The sequence below is a fragment of the Coturnix japonica genome, chromosome 2, assembly GCF_054131305.1.
Source record: "Coturnix japonica strain WE chromosome 2, WE-NBRP24, whole genome shotgun sequence".
In the NCBI taxonomy this organism is placed as follows: Eukaryota; Metazoa; Chordata; class Aves; order Galliformes; family Phasianidae; genus Coturnix; species Coturnix japonica.
The window spans coordinates 118120667-118131785 of record NC_140664.1 but is presented as its reverse complement, the minus strand read 5'-3'; positions in this window follow the sequence as shown (position 1 = coordinate 118131785).

Here is an 11119-nt window from a genome sequence, read left to right as displayed (position 1 = left end):
ATTACTGAGCTTACTTACTTTCTAATCAATGTGCTAATCACTTCCAGGGTAAGGGCTATTAGCAAGCCATTATAACCTAACAGCAAGTAAATTAAATAGTTGTGAAGAGCTATATTTGCTCTCATTTGCTTGGAACAGGAGCTCTGCAGGGGAAAGTTGCAAGGCTCAAAGAACCCTGGTAATAAGTAATTTTGTGTAATGCTGGAAGTACTAAGTTTGCTGTGTTGCCAAACTTCTTTTGGGCTTCCTCAGCAGCTCTGAATAGTGATGCGTCACGGGTAGCGATGTGATTATGTGATGACTGTGCTGTGATTGCATTTCTCTTGCAACAGGACTGTATGCAAAGCTAAGTGGTTTGCCTGCTGAATGTTTCTGTCTCTAGGACTGAGACAGCTGCTTGTAGGTAGGGTTTGAGGGAACTGAGGGAAAAGCCTTTCACAGCCTTATTATTTCCAGGAGTACTTTTTCCATCAGTACTAGCAGAAAAAAATAAGGGAAAAATGAGTTATTGACAAACTTCGTAGTTCAGTCAGCACTATACTCAGTTGCCCACAAGTTGTTCTCAGCTATGGCTCGAGAGACAATTGCAAACAAAAATCATACAAAATTAGAATAAGTGTTTTTAGTGCTCACCAAGTTCTGTTTTTGCCTGAGCAGGGGGCTTGGTTTATGACTCTACAACATAATTAAGGTCTAATGTATGTCTGAGTAGTGTGTTGCTGGAATATCATTGGTATCATCTGGCAGGTGTTCTGTGGATGCAATAATCTAAGACACGTAGGCTAGAATTACTTGTTCTGACCCATTTAAAATGTCACAGGGAAAAATAGAATCAAATTCAGAAATACTACATCCATTTATTTGATTTTTAATCAAATAATCTGAACTGTCTGTGGTTAGGGAAGAAAGTTGGAGAACTCTCAGAACAAATATTTCTTCCAGATTGTTTGAGCACTGTGTGCACTGTCTATAAAGTAAAGTAATTGTGAGTGCCTTCATATCTATAGATTTCAGTAAGAACAATAGATGTGAAGTAGTTCAAATGAAAGCTTGCTAATAAGGCTTGCTTAGGAGTATTCTGCTACTTGGTTTTTCCCTGATTTTTATACTATTTAAATGATAATTGTCCTGTAACTTTCTTGACTATAATAGTAATATTTGTAATAATAAGAGTCTTAGAAATGTTCATTGCATTAAATCTCAAGTATGCGGAGGTGGTTTTGCTCTTCAGCAAGCAAGCTGACAGTATCCAGTTTCCTCTGATTAACACTAATTGTGAATCCATTGTGGGTTGGGGTCTAATTAGGGAACTGTTAATTGCCTTATTTGTTGAGGAGAAGCTAGTGATGTATAAGAGAATCTTCTGTCAGTGATCTCAGTAAAAACCATGAGTAATACTTGACATCAGCAGTGAAGCCACAGCTGACTCAGCCCCATGCAGTATCTATAAACCCATGAGCAAAGTGATAAGCTGATGAAATAGTCAGGAGTGCTCAAGAAGAAAGTGATTTCCTCTGTCATTTGTTGAGGCATAGCAATAAGCATGGTTTTACAACACTGGTAATTTGGGATAATTTGGGATATTTTTATTCTCCGGATATGTCAGGGTACACTTGACTTATGAAGGACAGTGCACCCTTTTTTACTATAGACGTCATAGCAAACACAAGTTTTCACAACTCAAGATGTGGTATACAGATGCTGATGTTCAGTTCATACTACTTGGAGTTATTGTGCATTTAGATCAGTTGACTTGTGTAATCTGCTGAAAATTCAGTTCTAGCAACCTCACCATAATGTTTGTAGCTACAAAGTTAATATTTACACCAGTGTTGGACAATATGGCCTTGGACAGCTGATAATTTCAATGAATTTTTTGACTGAAGGGTGGTGTGGTATATACGAGCCTACTGCTTATAAAAAGGAATGAATTTAATGAGTCTTAATAGTCTTTACTAGTATTTCTCTCAATTGTAAAAGCAAAAGTTCTTGATATTTTTTCTGTTGTGATTTCTTCACAGTGAGCAGTGAAGTGAAAACTATAATTTCAGACCTCCTACTGCTAGGTATTAATTTTCATAATATTTTGGGTTCTTTCAGAAAAGTCTCATCATGAAGACTTATAACTCATAATTCATTCTAACCAGAATCAGATAAACAATTACATCTCTAGTTATCAATTTCAGTGGTATACAAATGCACGTACAACTTGCTCATCATAAAGGAATGTTTTTCTTGCAGGTAGAATTAATCTGAAGGGTAACATTTGTGTTTTTGAGGCAAAGAAAGATTTTTTTTTTTTATTTTTGCTGTGATGTTCTTCTGGAGGCTACATATAATTGCATGATTAACTATTCATCCATGGCCCTCCTGGGGTGAGCTCTGATATCCACCCACCACAAAGTTCGCTTAGCTACTGTGCCAGGGACTGGCTTGGTGACCTGGATTGGTGAAGACTGTGTAGTGTGCTTCATAACATGTGTGTGTTAAGTCTTTAATTTATTTCAACTGGAGCCCACCTATTAGAAAAGAAATCTATGTATGTATTTATCTGTAAGTACTGGAGGGTTCTTGTCCGTAAGTCGTTTCAATGTACCTTCAACGCTGCTAGTCATTCTGTATTTCCAGGCTAATCTTGCCTGGATTTGGTGTTCGCTCTGTGACTTACTTGTGTCTTCACTGAAGAGACACATCAACTTCCCCAAATGGGTTCAAGCTACCTTTACTTAAATTAAATGGCCTTTTAAGTATAACATTTTGCCTTAAACCATCATTACTGTTTGCTTCTCCTCCTCACTACAAATCAGCCATGGCTACGTCCAGTCTTTTCTTCTTTTCTTCGTGTTAATACATACCCTCATTATCATACCATCACCTATGCAGTGAACCAAGCAGACAAATAGATTTAAGTATAAAAAGCTCTTCTTTTTTATATCAGCTAATAGCTTTTAACCAGCCTGTGTAACAGTTATCTCATTAAATACTCGTACTGGACTGGGAGTGATTGCTTGGGAGCAGGCAGGAGAACTTCCTTCAGATGCAGCAACAGTACAGTGCAATGGGAAAATAACAGCACTACTCTGCAGCTAGAAGGTTTGTTTTTCAAGCATGAAGGCAGAGCAAGTTTTTCTGAACATAATTTGAGCAGATCAAGGAACAAGAAATCCTAATGCAAGACTTGACATGAGCTCATGTTAGAGCTAGTCTAACTGCACTTACCTATTCTTTATTACCTAAAAAGCCGATAACTCCCTTCTTGGGAAAATAACTTCTTGCTTGAATGGTTATCATCATGAGTTGTGGTGTAATGTTTTTCCTGCACTGCCCCTTTATTCTGAAATTGGATTTTTTTTTTTTAAGTCATCATCTGGGTTTTCCAGCTTTCTAAAGGTGCACTGATCAAAACTTAGATCAAGGAAATACTTTTCATTCTGCTTACTATTTTGTAATGCATGTTATGTTTGACCAAATGTGTTGATTACACTCTCGGCAGCTGTCTCATCTGAACTGCACTTTCCTAGGGATTATTCTCAAATTGATTCTAGCATCTGTGGGATACGGAAGAGAGTTCAAGCAATGAAGCGGTTCAAATGCCAAAACATATTTCTGAAAGGCAATTAAACTTGATTATTTCCAGAGTTCAAAATCATACTACAGGCAGCAGGATGAAAAAGCTACTGAGGTTAATAATTTCCTCCATACTGAGCTGGATAAGCAATTTGAAAGTATCTGGAAAACAGTCCTTTGTGGTTGCCTGCTTTAATGAGCCTTTGAAATAATTACCCAAGTCTCTATTTTAGACCTCGGAATGTCTTCAACTTTATTGCCAAGTGGGGAAAATCCAATAACACCAGGTTAAAGCACCCTTGAGATTCTGTGCTGGCTGCTTTTTAGTGTCTATTTAAGAGTAAACACCTAGGATGTGGGTTTTCTTCCTCAATAATAATAATAATAATAAATAAAAATTGCAAAGCCCTCAAAGTGTAACTGAAAGAGCTGAGTGCTCAGAATCTTGGCATGCCAAGACCAAGATCAAAAGTGAAATGATTTTTTCAGTAACCATTAAATAGATGTGTTATACTTTGGTTAATAAAGAGAAGGTCTTGGTAGTCACAAAACTTTATCCTTCTAAAAATTTTGAAAAACTCTGAGTTTAGTAATAAATGAGAATGGGCAGCAAGAAGGATGAGTACAGTCATTTAGCAATAAGAAACAAGGACCTGTACTACAAATCCATTAGCACAAAAGTGCTCAGTTTCCTCACTGAAGTCTCTAATTGTATGTATTCATCACCCGTGGAAGTCTTACTAAAATGACAACATTTCTTTCTAGGTCTACAAACTGCTTTATATGGATGTTAGCAACGTAAGCTTGGCTACCAGAGGTAGTCTGAAAAGAACAATGTTTTCACGTAGCAATACTAGACATAAATTCACACTCATTCCCATCATCATGTAACCATGAGCAGCATCAGCTGTGGCCCTCATACAAATGTACTGAGTTCTCTCCTGGGAACTTTGTCCTTATTAGGAACTAGAATGGTATCTGAAGTCACTGCCCTAATGAGTAGGAGCCACATCTTATTCCCAACTTGCTTGACTGGATCAACTCTTCCTTGAATTTGGACAGCTAATTTTTATCTATCTGTACTACAAAACAACAAATAGGGTGTGATGGCAACTTTGAAGACTAACCAAAGCAGCTTTTGTATACTGGAGCACTATCACATTTGTAAACTCATCAGAACTTATTAAACAGGTGGAGTTCAAAATCCCTTAATACTCTGTTTTGGTTGCACCCTGGTCAAAATTCTTCTTGGCTGATTAGCAAGGTCTTAATCAGTTCTTCACCCATGTGGTGCTGGGGTCAGGACAGTGGATTACAGTGAACTTGCTTGATAGTTTGTGATGGATACCAACTGAGGCACTTTAGAAATAGTAAGCAAGAAAAGAATATTAAATGTCTTAAGAGAAACTATTCATTTATCTAGAATATATGCATCTTGCATGTCTAAGTGCCTCTTGTGTTGGAACGTGTTTGTGTAATATCTGCCTGTGGCCTTTTTCTGTCTCCTCTCAGCTCCTGGAAGAAAATTAATTCAGCCCATTTCTTTGACTGCAGAATGCACTCTGTAGCTTTTGCCCATTTGACTAAATTACTCTGTTGTTAAAAGACTAGATTTTCCAATAGCATTTTATGTACTGGATAATGTAGTTCCAACTGCTTCCTCTAGCAGTTTTTAAGAGAATAATTTCCAGTTTAATTGGAAACTTAAAAAAAAGTTTCTAATGAAATAAAATCAGGTTTCAAGCCTTCAAAGATGCACTATCACACACAGAGAAGATGAAAAGTGAGAATGGGAGGAGTGTTCCTTACCTGTTCAATAAAAGAACATCTAATGGTGATTAATAGATGTTAATTTTCATGCTTCTAAGCCTCTGCTTTCATAATGGGCCAAATCCACAATCTTCATAGGAACTCAGTTAATTCTATTTGAATACAATAGTATTGTAGTGGGCAGTGAACTCTATTCTCTATCCTTAAGAGTAAGATTACTTTAGTTTGAAAACTAAAGAATTCCTGAGACTGTTCCATAGTCTGTCTCATTATTATTTTTTAGATGCATAGAATCTATCTGTATTTTTTTTAATTATTAATCTTAGTGGTTAGCACATTTTGTGATGCGGTTATCTTCTGGAAATGTCTTTTAAATCCTGTGCTTTTAAGCTTTCTGAGAAATCTGTGAATCAAGGGTCTTCTTGTCATGTATCACTGTGTTCTCACAAAGATTCCCATGGCTCAGTGTAATCTCTCAGAAGGCATCATTGTAACGCATGTATGTGAGGCTTCTTAGTTGGAAATGATACCAGATTATTTACGTTTCCACATCTTCATCAAGCCTCAGACTACTGGTTTTATGTAAAGCTGAACTAAAGGAAATGAGTCTATGTAAGAGGGATTATTTCTCACAGAGAAATTCCCTTTAAGTTCACTGTTGACTGAGGCTTCTTGCCAGCACATTAGCTGTGTTGCAATGCAGTAGAATACAAAACGCATCTGTAGCTGTATGACATTGTTCTGGCTTACTTCTTTCCACAGAACTGTTTTAAGGAAAGGGAATGTAGGAGGAAACAGGGAAACAGCGAAATGCTGGAGCCTGGCTTCCCTGGTCTGTTAGGACACACTTCTCCAAGTAGTGGAAAGCTGCTCCCACTACAGGAGGTATTTTCATCCAGCACCTGTTTGCAGGGGAAGGTAACAGATGTCCATGCACCTGGATCTGCTGCAGTGTGTTTTTTCTTCTCAGGTGCGTCAACATACGGGCAGCAGTGAACAGCCTCAAAGCAGAGAGAATTTTTATCAATTTTAGTTGTCCAGAGAAATGTATTGGTAATGTGCATGTTTTATGTATTTAATTGGAACAACTGCATACTTGTAATTTTGGCAGAACTGTCAGGAGGAAGAACTAACTAAAAAGAATGTAGTACTGATAACTAAAGATGTAATTATTTATCCAGTTCTGGCTAGAATGAGCTGTAAATTACAATTCTTCTTTATGAGAAAGAACTGCTATGTCGAATCATTAATTATATAATCCCTACAAAAGTTATTTGTCACCTACACATTAAGTAGGAATCTCTTAGCCTTGTGTTTCAAAGTGTGTGTAGTAGCCATCAAGTTAGAGGTCCTTTCCCCTCACTTGTGTAAAATGCTACCTTGCGTATAACAGACCTGAGTGAGAAGCTAGCTCCCACAAGAGCCAACAGCTTGGTGATTGTATTAATGTGCAAAATACAGATTTAATTCCCTATCTGGAAAGCCTTGCTGATGTGATTCTGTTTTACAGATCCCAGGCAAGGGTCCAAAATTGTGAACTATGTGGTACACACATGGGAAGGTTGTTTTGGAGGCCCGAGGTGGAGGAATATTTGATGCCATGTTATATGGGGCAGAGAATCATAATAGAAAGAGCTCCTTATTGCTCTTAAGAAGGTACCAGTCTTTCACAGGATAGATTTTTTTATTATTTTTTATTTTTTTAATCTGCCTTATTTGCCAAAAGGTTCAACAATGCTGGGCTCTCCAAAATGCAATTTCTGTCCTTTTGCAGTGATAAGAAACCTACTATGTGATCTTGGTAGCAGTTATTTACATAAAGACTTAGAATAAGTGAAAGGTTCTTTTGCCTTTTGATTTACAGTTTCTGACAGCTTACAGTAAATTCAGAGAACTGGATGCTTATGTTCCCCCAGAGGTCTCATACAATTCATCTTAGGAAGAATAAATTTGTTATTTTGAAATGTTTTGCCTCAGTTGTACCCAGCCAGATTTTGTGTAACACTGGGGAGTACAAAAATGTTGGCCTTTTTTTATACCCAGTAAATTCTTGGCATTGTAAAACTGACAAACAGGGAAGATGAAATAGAATAGATTTAATGGAGTGTAGAACTTATTTTAGACACTGCACTTCATTTGTTACTGGGTCTTATTTTAAACTCGCTTCCTGGATGTTGTTTATATTGCCAGTGAAATTTATTCTGTCTATAATTTGGTTTATAGCAAAACAATTCTAAGAACATTTTTTAACCTTCATGTTAATGTTTCATTGCAGTCAGTTGAAAGCCACCTTCCACTGGAAAACATTTGGTTGTGAGAATTCAAGATCAAATCCTAAATCATTAGAGCAGGCCTGGAACAGTTCACACCTGGAATGCAAACATCTCTTCTGTGTTCTGAAACATATGGAGGTAGAAGAAGAAGCCAGGAAGCTGTTGCCCACTCCTCATCAGCCACTGAACCCAGTGGGTCCTATGCACATTGGGAACCTTGAGTTTGCTGCCTGAGTTATCTGTTGGCAAACTGATGGCACTTCAGGCAAAGTAATTAATTGGAGACTACAACTCATCTCCCTCAAACACTTGGTGTTAATGTACCACATTTGTACTACTTAAATACTGTAGACTAACACTTTGCGTCTGTGTACTGGTAGAATGAAGTGTTCCTGTGCTTGCTTTGGGTATTTCAGTTTCTTGTCTTCTCTACCAATGAACAGCACAATAAAAAATTAACAATGCTCACCACATAAGGGGGAAAATGGCTACTATGTGTGTGAAGACAGCCTTGACGCTAGCCACTGTTGCCATTTTTTTTTTTAACTGAGAATCAACAAAACATTTTGACACACAATATAAACATTTTTCAGAACATCAAGTTTTCTAGTTTAAGAAAAAGAATCTGAATACTGCTTTAAAATAAATTTGTTACAATAACAGTAAAATTTACCTTGGATATTACCATCCTACTTCACTTTGCTGTTTTTTGGTTGCGTTGAACCATCCCAGATAAAAAACAACTGGTAAAAGGGACTGAAATGACCCAAACAACTCCACAGAGCACTACTGGCTTTGCCCTGCTGGGAGAGCAGCTTTCAGCCATCCACGCATCATGGAGATGAATCCCTTGCCTTCTTGAGTAGCTGGGCCTTATGTTGCCTATTAAGAGCAGATTATAACATTGTGGCTGTATAGCTGCTGACTTCAGCTAGTGATAAAACTGTTACTTGAACACAGTCGAACTTATGCACTTGTCTACACTGGATTTAAATTACTTGTTTTCCTTGGCATCTGTACTTGAACTACGTGCTAAAATGAAGAGGAAATAATTGTGCTGGCTTTTGTTTTTTTCAGTCCTCTTTTTTATTTTTTTTCTTTTCTTTTTCCTCCAGAGATATGGAATTGAGCATTCATTTCTGTTTGAAATAAAGATCTACCACAGGTGACCTTGACTGCAAGTGAAATCTCAATGTAGACCTCTGCAAAGTGTTACTGGTGACATCAGTTTTTATTTAAAGTTTAACTGAACAGAACAATCTACTTCCTAGTGAAAATTGAAGGTATTGTCAGACTTTCCTTGCTGTTAATAGGTCCACAAGCTGTGTTACTCTTTATATTGTAAAGTTTTGACTTTTCCAGTAGCTGACAGATGATGCTTTCATGTTCAAACCATCTGTTTAATCTCTGAAATTTGTTAAATGAAACAAATTACACTGCGCAAATCTTTCTGCAATGAAAGCCATCATAGCAGCTAGTATTCCAACTATTTATTATCTAATTACTAATAAACGTCAACATGCTATGGTGACACCTGAGCAAGATTCCTTGTTGATATATGACAGTGTTGTACCCACTTCTTATTTGTTCTTCTCACCAGCTGGAGTCCAGCTTGGAATGGAAGTTTTTCTTTTGGTATTCCAGCAAAGCAGTCTGCATCCCACCATCAATCTGGATTACTATCATCTTCTCACAAGTACCTGAGTGGAGCAAGATTTGCCTACTACTGTCAATCTGAGTCAGGGAAAGCAATTCCTTATTATCATTACTGACCCAGGAGATTATGACTCAAAAATGAAAAAATAGCTAGACCTGATTCAGTCAGTCTTGAACCTGGTCATGCAAAATCAATCAGATTGTCTTTTATATAGCTTAGAAAATGAATGTTTTCAAAGTAGCTTCTGAGGTATGCTTGCCAATATTATATTTGTGGTTAATTAAACTTTAATTAAATCCCTACTCCTCTCTGATAATCCCTACAGCAAGTAGGGTGGAGGGAAAAACTGCAGTCCACCAGACAAGTCTCACAAGGAATAATCTACTCCACCTCCAAAACAACAGCACCCCTGAAACAGAACAGTTGTAAATTAGCTGCAAATTAAAGTCAAGGACAGAAGTATGGACTGCTTTTGCGCAGTGTGGAGCCCATCATTAGTATACGCCCATCCCAACTAAAAGTGGTCAAATAGAGAATCTCAACAACAAACCACTGTGAGTAGGGTAAAATTGCAGCATTTTCGTTTCATTTTCAAGGCTGTAGGCAGAGAGGCCTTTGAGTCCAGACCAGATGTAGCCCATGCTAATAGACAGTGGGAGGAGATCTCCCTGCTCCATTTCATCTTTCTTTTATTGGAGAAATGGTTAAGTACACTTCCTCCATGTGTTCGGACTCCCTGCAAACACCACCCCTTGGATCTTGACCTATTTTGTCAAAAATTGCCTCATTATAGTGTCAAAGATAAGCCTACTGCATATGGAGTCAACAAAGACAACCATTTAGCATGTAATGTGGCCACTCAGGTGGTAGTTTTAGATGTAACGTGGCAAGATGGTGCCTTTGAAGCTTATTGCATTCTTCCTTGATGCTACACTCTCCTCCCCAAGGCACAGTTTTCTCTTTCAAGTTTAAAATGCAATAATCAGATTATGAGTATTGTTTCCATCCTTAATTAATTTAATTTAACCAGTTTATCATAGCTCTGGATCAGGACCTGCAGTACTTCCTCTGCTGTGCTTTATTTAGCTATATCTAATGCAATCTCTGTGTTTCTCTAGATGCTAAATAAGCCTGCAACCAAAAAAATCAAAATCAGTGCAGAGGGCTACTCTCAGGCTCAGTGTTTTCAGATAGGTCTTGAAGAGTCTGGTTTGAAACATGCATTACATCTGCTATTTTCTTCCCCATCTCTCCATCATACTGCATAACCCCCCTGACCCGGTAGCAGGAAAACAATGCAATTTAATACAAAGAAAAGTTTCTTATCCTCTGCACAGTTAATATGCTGGCCTGGTACCTGGTTTTGTTATCTTACCTTTCTATTCACCACTTCTTCCTGTCTAGACTCTCTACAGCATTCCAATGTTTATTTTAATTGAAGTCTTTAGTGTTATTTGAGATATTTTTGGGAGGCATACATGTTACTGAGCACCTCTGCAGATGTCTCTGAACAATAGTTTCCAAACAATTCTTTCTAGAAATGTCCAGCTCATCAGTTTTCTTTCAGTTCTGCAGAGTGAGTGGAATTCTACTATTGCCAATAAGTTGCTTTGTCTGTTACCACTGCTATGACTCAATTTCCCACGCAAGGAAAGGTAGTTTCCATATGCTATTATACTGTTTCCTAGGATACTTTTACAGCAATCCAAGGGTCTTTCAGCAAAAGAAGTCCAGCTGATTGCCTACAGGTAGGAAAGAAGTAGCAGATAGCTACAGATTTCAGCTGAGAACAGTGAGGGGAACAAAACTGATGTAGAAATTTGCAGCCATTTCTTATTCCATATCTGTTATT